This window comes from Amblyraja radiata, chromosome 3 (genome assembly GCF_010909765.2).
Source record: "Amblyraja radiata isolate CabotCenter1 chromosome 3, sAmbRad1.1.pri, whole genome shotgun sequence".
Classification (NCBI taxonomy): Eukaryota; Metazoa; Chordata; class Chondrichthyes; order Rajiformes; family Rajidae; genus Amblyraja; species Amblyraja radiata.
The window spans coordinates 5,909,354-5,922,424 of NC_045958.1; the positions used below are offsets into that span (position 1 = coordinate 5,909,354).

Sequence of the window (13,071 nt, forward strand, 5' to 3'; positions counted from 1 at the left end):
AACACAAGGTGTCAATTTGTTTAGCCCTGCTTGCATATCTGACCCAGATAAGTATGGAGGGCAACTATAGACAGTTTGATCAAAACTTTAGTTGATCTTTAGTGCAATTATTTCAACAGATAAAACAAACAGGATACACAGCAGGTGGTGTTAAATTGACTTTCTATCACATTTGAAAGTAGCCCACAATGTATTATGTTGTATAGAACTAAAAAAACCTTCTTAATAAAAATTCTTGCAAACACAATGGCTAACATCACCCATTTGTTTTATCCAGAGATGCTGCCTGTTCCGCTGAGTTACTCCAGCATTTTGTGTCTATCATCGGCTAAAATTACACCAACATTCAAATATACAGCACATCATTTAAAATTCTTCCTGTTCCACTTGCATTGAATATTCTAAACCATTTATTTGAAACAGGTTAATTAGTGCCCTACTGAAATGAATGAAATATTTCTGATGAACCTTTGTAATAATATTGGAACTGAAAATGGAGACACTTATGCTTCTATTAAAGGAATTCTGCAAAATAATCGATTAAAAGGTGGTGCAATACTGGCATTTTTGGCATTGTCAAATGTCAGTTATATTCATTCGCATTTAAAGGAAATGACTCAGTACTTCAACGCGGTGTAAACTATATTGCCACCGAACTGTCATTCAATGTATAAAAATAAATGCTCATTTGATTGTTTGTAGTATAAACTTACAGGAATACATGCGGATGTTTTGGATATGAATGCTACTAGGTGTATTCACAAATCATAATAATCGCAGCTGAATGTGCATTTCTCTATATGCATGTAAAGACACATCCATAATCTTCTCTCTTGAGGGGGCTGCATGTGATTTGCGATCCATCGTATAAACATGTCATTGCCAGCTAAGAGCTGCAAATATAACCATATAACAATTACAGCACGGAAACAGGCCATCTCGGCCCTTCTAGTCCGTGCCGAACACTTACTCTCACCTAGTCCCATCTACCTGCACTCAGATCATAACCCTCCATTCCTTTCCCGTCCATATACCTATCCAATTTATTTTTAAATGATAAAAACGAACCTGCCTCCACCACTTCCACTGGAAGCTCATTCCACACAGCTACCACTCTCTGAGTAAAGAAGTTCCCCCTCATGTTGCCCCTAAACTTCTGCCCTTAATTCTCAAATCAGGTCCTCTTGTTTGAATCTTCCCTACTCTCAGTAGTGAAATGTAATTGTAGCATAAGGGATCTAGAAAGGATCTATAGGTTCTCTCATCAGACATCTGATAGGCAGGCTGGGATTATCTTTGTGCCTTTGCTGAAAGGAATCTATGTTAAATCTGTTGACCCTAGTACGAAAAGGGTATACCTTGTTGTCTATCCAGATAACATTTTATGATAGAATCTGATTTCAAAAACAGGGACTAAAGAAGATTTAGAGTATGATCGTTCATAAAGTTTGAGTAATGGCCTGAGCTTTGCTATTTGTAAGAGATAGTGACCTGACAACATTACTCAAAGTTTAAGTAAGTAAGTAAGTAAATAAGTTTATTGGCCAAGTATTCACATACAAGGAATTTGCCTTGGTGCTCCGCCCACAAGTAACAACATGACATACAGTGACAGTTACGAATGACTCCGAAAACACTAAACATTAATAATAATAAAACATTAATGATAAAACACCATTGATCAAGCATGTGAACCAACAAAATACCAGATCAAAGGGAGGCTACAGATTTTTGGCTGTTGAGTGGAGCAACAACTCGTGGATAAAAACAGTTTTTATGTCTGGCTGTGGCAGCTTTGACAGTCCGGAGTCGCCTTCCAGAGGGAAGTGATTCAAAGAGTTTGTGGCCAGGGTGAGAGGGGTCAAAGATGATCTTGCCCGCTCGCTTCCTGACCCTTGCAGTGTACAGTTCATCAATGGAGGGAAGGTTGCAGCCAATAATCTTCTCTGCTGATCGGACGATTGGCTGCAGCCTCCAACCATACCATGGCTTCTCAATGGTGGTGCAAACTCAGAAATTGCTGCTACAGAATAACAGTATCATTCATGCATTTCTGGTATAAGATTAAAAGTTGCTGTAAAAAAAAAACACTGGAAGAAATCAGTGGGTAATGCCCCTGTCCCAATAGGAAATCTGAACGGAAACCTCTGGAGACTTTGTACCCCACCCAAGGTTTCCGTGCGGTTCCCGAAGGTTTTTGTCAGTCTCCCTAACTGCTTCCACTACCTGCAACCTCCAGCAGCCACCTGCAACCTCCGGGAACCGCACGGAAACCTTGGGTGGAGCGCAAAGTCTCCAGAGGTTTCCGTTCAGGTTTCCTAAGTGGGACAGGGGCATTAGGCAGCGTATGTAGATGGAAATGAACAGATGTTTTGGTCACAACCTTTCTTCAATTCCCTCATCCAGGGAAACTGGCAGGGAACATTAAAACTGACTGCAAAAGTTTTTATAGATATGTGAAAAGAAAGAGATTAGTTAAAACAAATGTAGGTCCCTTGCAGTCAGAAACAGGTGAGTTGATCATGGGGAACAAGGATATGGCGGACCAATTGAATAACTACTTTGGTTCCGTCTTCACTAAGGAAGACATAAATAATCTGCCAGAAATAGCAGGGGACCGCGGAGTTGGAGGAATTGAGTGAAATCCAGGTTAGCCGGAAAGTGGTGTTGGGTAAATTGAATGGATTAAAGGCCGATAAATCCCCAGGGCCAGATAGGCTGCATCCCAGAGTACTTAAGGAAGTAGCTCCAGAAATAGTGGATGCATTAGTAATAATCTTTAAAAACTCTTTAGATTCTGGAGTAGTTCCTGAGGATTGGCGGGTAGCAAACGTAACCCCACTTTTTAAGAAGGGAGGGAGAGAGAAAACGGGGAATTACAGACCAGTTAGTCTAACATCGGTAGTGGGGAAACTGCTAGATTCAGTTATTAAAGATGGGATAGCAGCACATTTGGAAAGTGGTGAAATCATTGGACAAAGTCAGCATGGATTTACAAAAGGTAAATCATGTCTGACGAATCTTGTAGAATTTTTCGAAGATGTAACTAGTAGCGTGGATAGGGGAGAACCAGTGGATGTGGTGTATCTGGACTTCCAGAAGGCTTTCGACAAGGTCCCACATAAGAGATTAGTATACAAACTTAAAGCACACAGCATTGGGGGTTCAGTATTGATGTGGATAGAGAACTGGCTGGCAAACAGGAAGCAAAGAGTAGGAGTAAACGGGCCCTTTTCACAGTGGCAGGCAGTGACTAGTGGGGTACCGCAAGGCTCAGTTCTGGGACCCCAGCTATTTACAATATATATTAATGATCTGGATGAGGGAATTGAAGGCAATATCTCCAAGTTTGCGGATGACACTAAGCTGGGGGGCAGTGTTAGCTGTGAGGAGGATGCTAGGAGACTGCAAGGTGACTTGGATAGGCTGGGTGAGTGGGCAAATGTTTGGCAGATGCAGTATAATGTGGATAAATGTGAGGTTATCCATTTTGGTGGCAAAAACAGGAAAGCAGACTATTATCTAAATGGTGGCCGACTAGGAAAAGGGGAGATGCAGCGAGACCTGGGTGTCATGGTACACCAGTCATTGAAAGTAGGCATGCAGGTGCAGCAGGCAGTGAAGAAAGCGAATGGTATGTTAGCTTTCATAGCAAAAGGATTTGAGTATAGGAGCAGGGAGGTTCTACTGCAGTTGTACAGGGTCTTGGTGAGACCACACCTGGAGTATTGCGTACAGTTTTGGTCTCCAAATCTGAGGAAGGACATTATAGCCATAGAGGGAGTGCAGAGAAGGTTCACCAGACTGATTCCTGGGATGTCAGGACTGTCTTATGAAGAAAGACTGGATAGACTTGGTTTATACTCTCTAGAATTTGGGAGATTGAGAGGGGATCTTATAGAAACTTACAAAATTCTTAAGGGATTGGATAGGCTAGATGCAGGAAGATTGCTCCCGATGTTGGGGAAGTCCAGGACAAGGGGTCACAGCTTAAGGATAAGGGGGAAATCCTTTAAAACCGAGATGAGAAGAACTTTTTTCACACAAAGAGTGGTGAATCTCTGGAACTCTCTGCCACAGAGGGTAGTCGAGGCCAGTTCATTGGCTATATTTAAGAGTGAGTTAGATGTGGCCCTTGTGGCTAAGGGGATCAGAGGGTATGGAGAGAAGGCAGGTATGGGATACTGAGTTGGATGATCAGCCATGATCATATTGAATGGCGGTGCAGGCTCGAAGGGCCGAATGGCCTACTCCTGCACCTAATTTCTATGTTTCTATGTTTCAGACTGAAATCATCTCCTTCCACAAATGCTGCCTGACCGACTGATTTCCTCCAGAAGTTTGTTTTTTACTCAAGCTTCCAGCATCAGCAGTCTTGTGTGTCTCTGGAAGTTGCTAGAAATAGGCATTGCCTCAGTATTTAAAAATACCACAGACCAGTTAATGTCTGAGATCAGCTGCCTGACTAGAATTCACTCACGCATCTCTGGAGAAAAAAAGTGCAAGATTGTTGAAAAAAAACTGTGTGACTTGCATTAGATCTGCCTGGCTAGAATTCGCTCACAGAACTCAGGAAAAAAAAGGTGCAAGATTGTTGGAAAAAATGCAATATAGCAATTTTGTACATATTTCTGTGCGAGTTAGCATCTTCTGGAAATTCACTTCTTTGCCTTTTGGCAGGATTTGCATTTTGTTAACTACTTTCCTACAGGGTAAAGTCTCAGAAATGACACAACAGTCACGCAACCAAAAAAACAAAATCTGCAGTGAGATTTCCAACTTCACGGGTGTGAAAACAACAATTTTGAATTATATACCGAATGAACAGGTTTCACAAACTCCATATTAATACCAAAAATACTGGAAACATCCGTAGAAAGAGAAGACGCGTTGATTCTTCAGGTTGAAGACTCCTCAATAGAACTGGGAATCAGAATAATGTGTTACTTTTAAGTTGAAAAGATGTGGGGGAGAGGCCTATGAGAACAGAGGATATACTAGGATTCCCAAATGCAGCCAGACCCATTCAATGTTTCCAGTACTTACTTTTTTATTTACATGTTATTGGCCACTGCAATTGTTTGATTTTCATTTACTGATCTCATTTCCCCAGAAGGCTGTGCTCTTTAATTGGCTAATATTCAGGCTACATTGGCTGCTACAGAGCTGCTGCCTCACAGCACCAAAGACCCTAGTTGGATCCTGACCTTGTGTACTGTCTGTTTGGAGTTTGCGCGTTCTCTGTGTGACTGTGTTGGTTTCCCCCAGTATTTTCCCAGATCCCAAAGATTTGTGGGTTTGTAGGTTAATTGCCCTCTGTAAAAATGCTCCACGTGTCTAAGGGGCAGATGAGAAAGTGGGATAACATAGAACTAGTATGAAGAGGTGATTGATGGTGGGCATGGACTCATTGAGCAAAAGGGCCTGTTTCCATGTCATATCTCTAAACTACATTGGAAACTCAAGAGACTTCAGGTGTTGGAATCTTCAGCAACAAATAAAGAGCTGGAGAAACTCTCCTCTCCACATTTCTCCCCACTGCTCCATCTGTCTGAAGAAGGGTACTGACCAGAAACATTGTCTGTCCATTTCCCCCTACAGATGCTGCCTGTTCAAACTACATTATTTTCCCTTATTCAAATTTACTGCACTACCACAACTTGAAGTTTGCTGCTCACTGTCTAATAGAGACGTCAACTAAATTCCACTCTTCATTTACATTTTCTTTAGCTCATACACGAGTTCATGCAGAGACCTGGGCAACATTTCATCCAGAGCACCAAATGATCCAAATGTTCCAAATGATCTCCCTGGCCTTCTTTCCAAAGAATATCTCCTCCAAACATTGTTCATAACCAACGAGTCCAAGTTCTTTTGACGGTCTGGAAGTGCACTCTCATTTCCCCCAATTTTTGTTACATCCATTCACTCAGTAGCAATATTCCTCATTTATTCTGATGCGTTCCTCTCAGAGGTGGCTGCAAAGATCACGACTGCTGGGCTTCATGTTGGCAACTGCAAGAGTACATTATGGGGAATGCGACATTGAAACCAAAATGGCAATTACACAAGGAGATCTGACAATCCCTGTTCTGTCAACTTTGCAATTGAAGATCTTTAGCTTTGTGTTTCTTTCAGAAATGTCATTACAGAGATTTATAATGTTATTTTACACCAAAGAAACAATGCAGAGAGAGAGAGACGATTGCTCCACAGAGTTAAAACGGAGAACTGGGAGATATGCAACCTCTATTTGCAGTCAACCATATTATATAATGGATACACAATGCTGACTGAAGAAGGGTCTCGACCCAAAACATTACCACTCCTTCTATCCAGAGATGCTGCCTGTTCCGTTGAGTTACTCCAGCATTTTGTGTCTATCTTTGGTTTAAACCAGCATCTGCAGTTCCTTCCTACACATTTTATAGAATGGGTTATTTTATCTTCCATCTTTGAGTTCTGATAAACCATCTACCTTTGTACATTATCTAAGATTTTTCCTCATGGGTTCTGAAGGACATGTACTTTCAATATACTTTTAATGTTTTATTTTTTATTGACATAATGTTTGTTTTAGCATGAATTTTACTATCTTCTTCACAATTCTTTCTTGCTTGTCTGTCAGCAGTTGAGGTAGCTGGGCATCCTCCTTCCTTTCCAGTCAACATTGAAGATGACCAAATGATTTTCCTTTACTTGTAATGCTTAGTAACTGATCTCCACTTAGCATTATTTGTCTTTGCACAAACCCTCTTTACAATCCTCCTTGCTGTAACAATACATTTTTGTTGCTACAAGCTTCTCAGTGGAGTGGAGTTAATCGACAAAGATGAATAGGAGACTGACCAACATATGTCTTCTCCACTACAGCAATAAGATTATCCCAACCTCTGTCATCAGATTTTGTTCAAACTATGATCTTCATCATTGTCGACTCCTTCACTGAAGTAGGAAGGCTAAAGGATGGGCTTTACACTGCAGATCTGGCAGACAAATGTCCTCTTCCAACCTGCTCCTGATTCATCATACCATTCCTACAAGATCCATAGCAAGACAGAAAACATGAACTAATTTTCATATCTTGGGAAAAGGCCAATGCTAATGTTGAAATTCACAATCACTACAAGTGCGTCAACGGGGCTTTTGGATGACTGAAGAAAATGTGTTCACAAAGACCTCAAATTTCACCCCGGGCTCATAGTTTACTGAGGAACATCGATTGCCTGCTCTTTTGTATGTGTTGGAGACATGGACCGCCAATAGTAGGAATACTAAAATACTGGAAAATTAGCACCGTTTCAGAATTGGACTGGAAACAGGCCATCAATAATCCCAGGGCACTGCCTAGGAAGAAGAGGTCATCACTCATGATCTCACGCTAAAACAGCATTACTTCAAGTCAAGTTTATTGTCATTTCAATTCAATTAAGAACTTATGCAGCCACTCAGTCATGTTTCGCTGCTGTAATGGGTTGATCCCTAATCTAATTTTTATATATCTTTGACCCCTTTGAAATATTTAAAAGTTGTTAGGTGATTAAAATCAGTGCTATCTTGAACACCACAATGGCCAATTAACATTCAAGGGTTACCTAAAAAAATAAAATTAAAAAATGAAATTTGACAACCTGTATGAGAAAATACCTGCGCTGTACTATGTTACATATCAGTAGCTTATGATTTGCTGCTTTCAAATGCTAGTCAAGCATTGCGTTGAATAAGATTATTTTGTTGACCCATACAACACATATACATTTGCAATATACTTTAATTATATGTTCAGATCCAGAAAATTCATTAATATTGGAGAAAGCCTCCTTTAAAAACAGCATGATTAGTGATAACTGTGTAGTCTGATACAATTATAACTTGAAGCTGAATTAAATGTTAAAATAGGATGGGATCTTTTTATTCCAATAACTGAAACCTATTCCACTGCCTCCTCCGTTTCAAAACTCTAGAGGCAGAAAATGAGCCGTTGGCATTTATCTCAATTACCCGCTCATTGTCTTTTTATAGAAATGTGATAACAGCACAAAGAGCTGCTTGATATTTTATTTCCCCATTGCACCAATGAAAACATTATGAATGAGTACAAAAAAAGCAATTATTTACATAGAATCAGAAAAATAACCGTTTAAGTTTTTCTGTTTCTAACAATTGAAATGTGCTCAAGAATCATGCTGACTGTGCAGAACACTAACTGGGACATTTTTGTGCTCTGCCTATAAAAGTTGCCTTGCACAATGAATGGCCCCCATTTTCTGCACCAAACCAGAAGTACATAAAAGCCTTACTGTGTTGCAACTATCTGCAAAGAGACTAGACATTGTCACTGTTATAAAAATGCAACAGAACCACCATTGTGTCCAAACAACACTGCCTGTAATAAAGCTAGTACTATTCGTCCTGTCATCAATATCATTTAATGTCCAATTTCCCTCCAAACTAGACTAAATGATGGATTTTCCAGTTTCCTCTTGATTTGTATAAATTGTATTAACTGTAGTAAAGTTAATTTACAACAGATTTAAACTTATGAACAATGCTCATGAAGCGTGTTCCAGTATATTACAGCAATTTCAGCAGGACTAGCCAAGAGGCTTGAGTCTGGAGATAAGTTTAACTGAATTGTACAATTAGCCTTATACAAATACACGCAGGCAATTAGGGATTTTACTTGTCAGTGCTGCATGGCATAGAATTTCAATGGGTACAATATCAAATTAAAGATGTCAAACTTGAAATTAAGTTTGGACATATCCACGATCCTTGGTGTGAATATCTATATCAGATACTTTTACCACATTTCTTCCTCCTAAGAGGAAGGACTGATCTGTGTCCTGAGCCAAGTTTATCTTTGTGCAGAGCAAGGATTCTATTGAAAAGAAAGATCAAGCATTTTTGGTTTGCATCTTGTTACATGCTGACAATGAATTGTATTGAGGTAAACTGTAAATGGAGACGAGCCAAGTAGGCATTTTTACCTATGATAAAGTACAGGTTGGTGAATGAAAGAACGCATATGTTCCCTATAAACAAAGGCAATATCATTTAACTGTTTAATTCCCATTCGATAGTAAATCATACTTTTTCTGAGTAAGTAAGTAATAGCCCTGTCCCACAGTACGAGTTCATTCCAAGAGCTCTCCCGAGTTTAAAATAATCAAACCCGTGGTAAGCACGGAGAATGAACGTAGCGGGTACGTCGGAGCTCGGGGACGTCTCTTTGCGCTAACGGCAGGAACTCGGGAATACTCGCTAACGGCAGGTAAGCATGGGAAGACTCGTGAAGATTTTTCAACATGTTGAAAAATGTCCACGAGAGCCCCGAGTACCGACGAGTGGCCATTACCGTAAATCTCAGAGTTCGAATCAGGAAAAACTCGGGAGAGCTCTTGGAATGAACTCGTACCGTGGGACAGGGCTTTTAGTAAGTTTATTGGCCAAGTATTCACATACAAGGAATTTGCCTTGGTGCTCCACCCACAAGTAACAACATGACATACAGTGACAGTTACGAATGACTCAGAAAACATTAAACATTAATAATAATAAAACAGACTTTGATCAGACTTTAGTCTCCAGTCTTTTGATGATTGCCAACTTCAAATGTTATACTGGCCAGACTTTTTCCCGCTCATCTCTTATTTTCCAAATCTTTCATCCCTCCCTTTCCTACTCCAATCAGTCTGAAGAAAGAGCTCAAATCAAAACACCACCTGTCTACTCCCTCATCAGATGCTGCCAATCTCGCTGAGTTCCTTCAACACTTTGTGTTTTTGTTCAAATATCATTCATTTGTTTCTCCCTTTAGAAACATTTTATTGAGAAAGCAAAATCTTTGCAAACGCTGAAAATACTCATTAGGTTAGACAGCCACTGCAGAGAGACAACAGTTAACGTTTCAGGTTGATCACTTTTCATCAGGACTAGGTAAAAGTAGAAAATGAGTGTGCTTTAAGTTGCAGAGAAGGATTGAGCATAAGGAATGTTTGTGATAGTATGGAATCCAAGAAAAGCTGACATTCAAATTTTTAGTTTACTCTAGAGATACAGCGTGGAAACAGACTCTTCGGTCCACCGAGTCCACATAACCTACGATCACCCCAGACACTAATTCTATACTGCAACAACAGACAATAGACAATAGACAATAGGTGCAGGAGTAGGCCATTTGGCCCTTCGAGCCAGCACCGCCATTCAATGTGATCATGGCTGATCATCCCCAATCAGTACCCCGTTCCTGCCTTCTCCCCATATCCCCCGACTCCGCTATTTTTAAGAGCCCTATCTAGCTCTCTCTTGAAAGCATCCAGAGAACCCACCTCCACCGCCCTCTGAGGCAGAGAATTCCACTGACTCACCGCTCTCTGTGAGAAAAAGTGTTTCCTCATCCCCGTTCTAAATGGTTTACTCCTTATTCTTAAACTGTGGCCCCTAGTTCTGGACTGACCCAACATCGGGAACATGTTTCCTGCCTATAGCGTGTCCAAACCCTTAACAATCTTATATGTTTCAATGAGATCCCCTCTCATTCTTCTAAACTCCAGAGTGTACAAGCCCAGCTGCTCCATTCTCTCAGCATATGACAGTCCCGCCATCCCGGGAATTAACCTTGTAAACCTAGGCTGGACTCCCTCAATAACAAGAATTTCCTACCTCAAATTAGGGGACCAAAGCTGCACACAATACTCCAGGTGTGGTCTCACTAGGTCTCTGTACAACTGCAGAAGGACCTCTTTGCTCCTGTATTCGATTCCTCTTGTTATAAAGGCCAACATGAAGGACAATTTACAGAAGCCAATGAACCTACAAACCTATATTCCTTTGGAGTGTGGGAGAAAACAGGAGCTCCCGGTGAAAACCCATGCAGTCCCAGGGAGATCGTGCAAACTCCATACAGACAGCACCCGTGGTCAGGATGGAACTTGGGTGCTGTAAAGCAGCAACTCTACCTCTGCGCCCCTGTGCCACACGAATGGTGATGCTTTTGGTTGAGAGAAGTTGGTGAAAGCTTGCAATATACAAGATTGAAGGAGAACATTGAGAAGAGTGGAAGTGGAGAAACATGCTAAAACTGGGAAATGCAGCACAGCACAGCTGCTGGAAACCTGAGGTAAAATAGATGCTGGATAGGTCAGTCAACATTTGTGGAGGATATGGACTGATGGCATTTTGGGTTGGAACCTCCAGCGCTTTGCTTTTTGCTTCTTATTTACCCTCTACAATTTTTGGACGTACACTTCAAGATCCCACTGTTACAATTCTTGGCATCTGACTATTTATTGTTTATTTCATTATCTTGTTGGACGCTCCTGTCCCAAATGAAATGTTTTGCTTGTTTTTGTATCTTTACCTTACCAGCCCATTCATAGCTTCTAAGACCGATAAACCTTTTTCTTCACTATCAGTTACCCTATTAAAATTGGTGTCATTGTTAAACTTGTTAATTGTTCTTATATATTTAACCTTACATCATGAATGTAAAACAGGAAAAGCAAGGGATCAAGAACTGGGCACAGGGAAATCCAATGTAGAGCACCGTTCAATTACTAAAACTTGGACTGACTTTTACCCTTTATTTGATCTCACAGAATCAATTCTTAGTTGAACTTGCTGCCATTTATTGTATTAATTAATATATCATGCCGAATGGCCCTTGATTAATCAGTGCCTGTCCAACTTCAATGTTATTATACACTTTCCAACATGTTGCCAGTCCTGGCATCACTAATCTGTAATTCCTCAATTTATCTATTTTTCCATTAAAAAAAATATTATCACATCAGCAACCTTTCAGTCCTCTGACCTCGCATAAACAAACAGCATTGAAACATGATGATTAGGGCTCTCATAGAAACATATAAACATAGAAAATAGGTGCAGGAGTAGGCCATTCGGCCCTTCGAGCCTGCACCGCCATTCAATATGATCATGGCTGATCATCCAACTCAGTATCCTGTACCTGCCCTATCCATACCCCCTGATCCCTTTAGCCACAAGGGCCACATCTAACTCCCTCTTAAATATAGCCAATGAACTGGCCTCAACTACCTTCTGTGGCAGAGAATTCCAGAGATTCACCACTCTCTGTGTGAAAAATGTTTTTCTCATCTCGGTCCTAAAGGATTTCCCCTTTATCCTTAAACTGTGACACCTTGTTCTGGACTTCCCCAACATCGGGAACAATCTTCCTGCATCTAGCCTGTCCAACCCCTTAAGAATTTTGTAAGTTTCTATAAGATCCCCCCTCAATCTTCTAAATTCTAGCGAGTACAAGCCGAGTCTATCCAGTCTTTCTTCATATGAAAGCCCTGACATCCCAGGAATCAGTCTGGTGAACCTTCTCTGTACTCCCTCTATGGCAAGAATGTCCTTCCTCAGATTAGGAGACCAAAACTGTACGCAATACTCCAGGTGTGGTGTCTCACCAAGACCCTGTACAACTGCAGTAGAACCTCCCTGCTCCTATACTCAAATCCTTTTGCTATGAATGCTAACATACCATTCGCTTTCTTCACTGCCTGCTGCACCTGCATGCCTACTTTCAATGACTGGTGTACCATGACACCCAGGTCTCGTTGCATCTCCCCTTTTCCTAATCGGCCACCACTCACTACGCACTCGTTGCCTATTTCCTTCGCTCCATAGATGCTGCTGCACCCGCTGAGTTTCTCCAGCTTTTTTGTGTACCTTCGATTTTCCAGCATCTGCAGTTCCTTCTTAAACACTCACTACGCACTATGCACTCCCTTGCTTCTATTAAAAGGTTGGAATAGATTTTATCCAACTGTTGTTATTTATCTACTTTTAAATATGCCCTTTACATATGTCCTATCTCTATATTTATCATTGGCTATATGATCCCTCAATTATACATTCATAACTTTATACTTCAATCTCTACAAGTAGGTTATTGTTTGATTGTTTGAGTTAACGGAAGGCTCAGGTTGAAACTATGGGGCAGCTCGAAGAAAAGTTGAATAACAGATTACATTTTATGATTAAGCCTTAAAGATTATGGCTGCTCTGGGGAAAGAATGAAGCAAAACCATGTCAATATGG

At 40.7% G+C, this 13,071-nt stretch overlaps 1 long non-coding RNA gene across 3 annotated transcripts in view; it reads right to left on the minus strand.

Annotated features, from left to right (window-relative positions):
• The window catches only part of LOC116970764, a 290,449-nt gene that overhangs the window by 103,418 nt on the left and 173,960 nt on the right, over positions 1-13,071 (minus strand). The window lies entirely within an intron of this gene.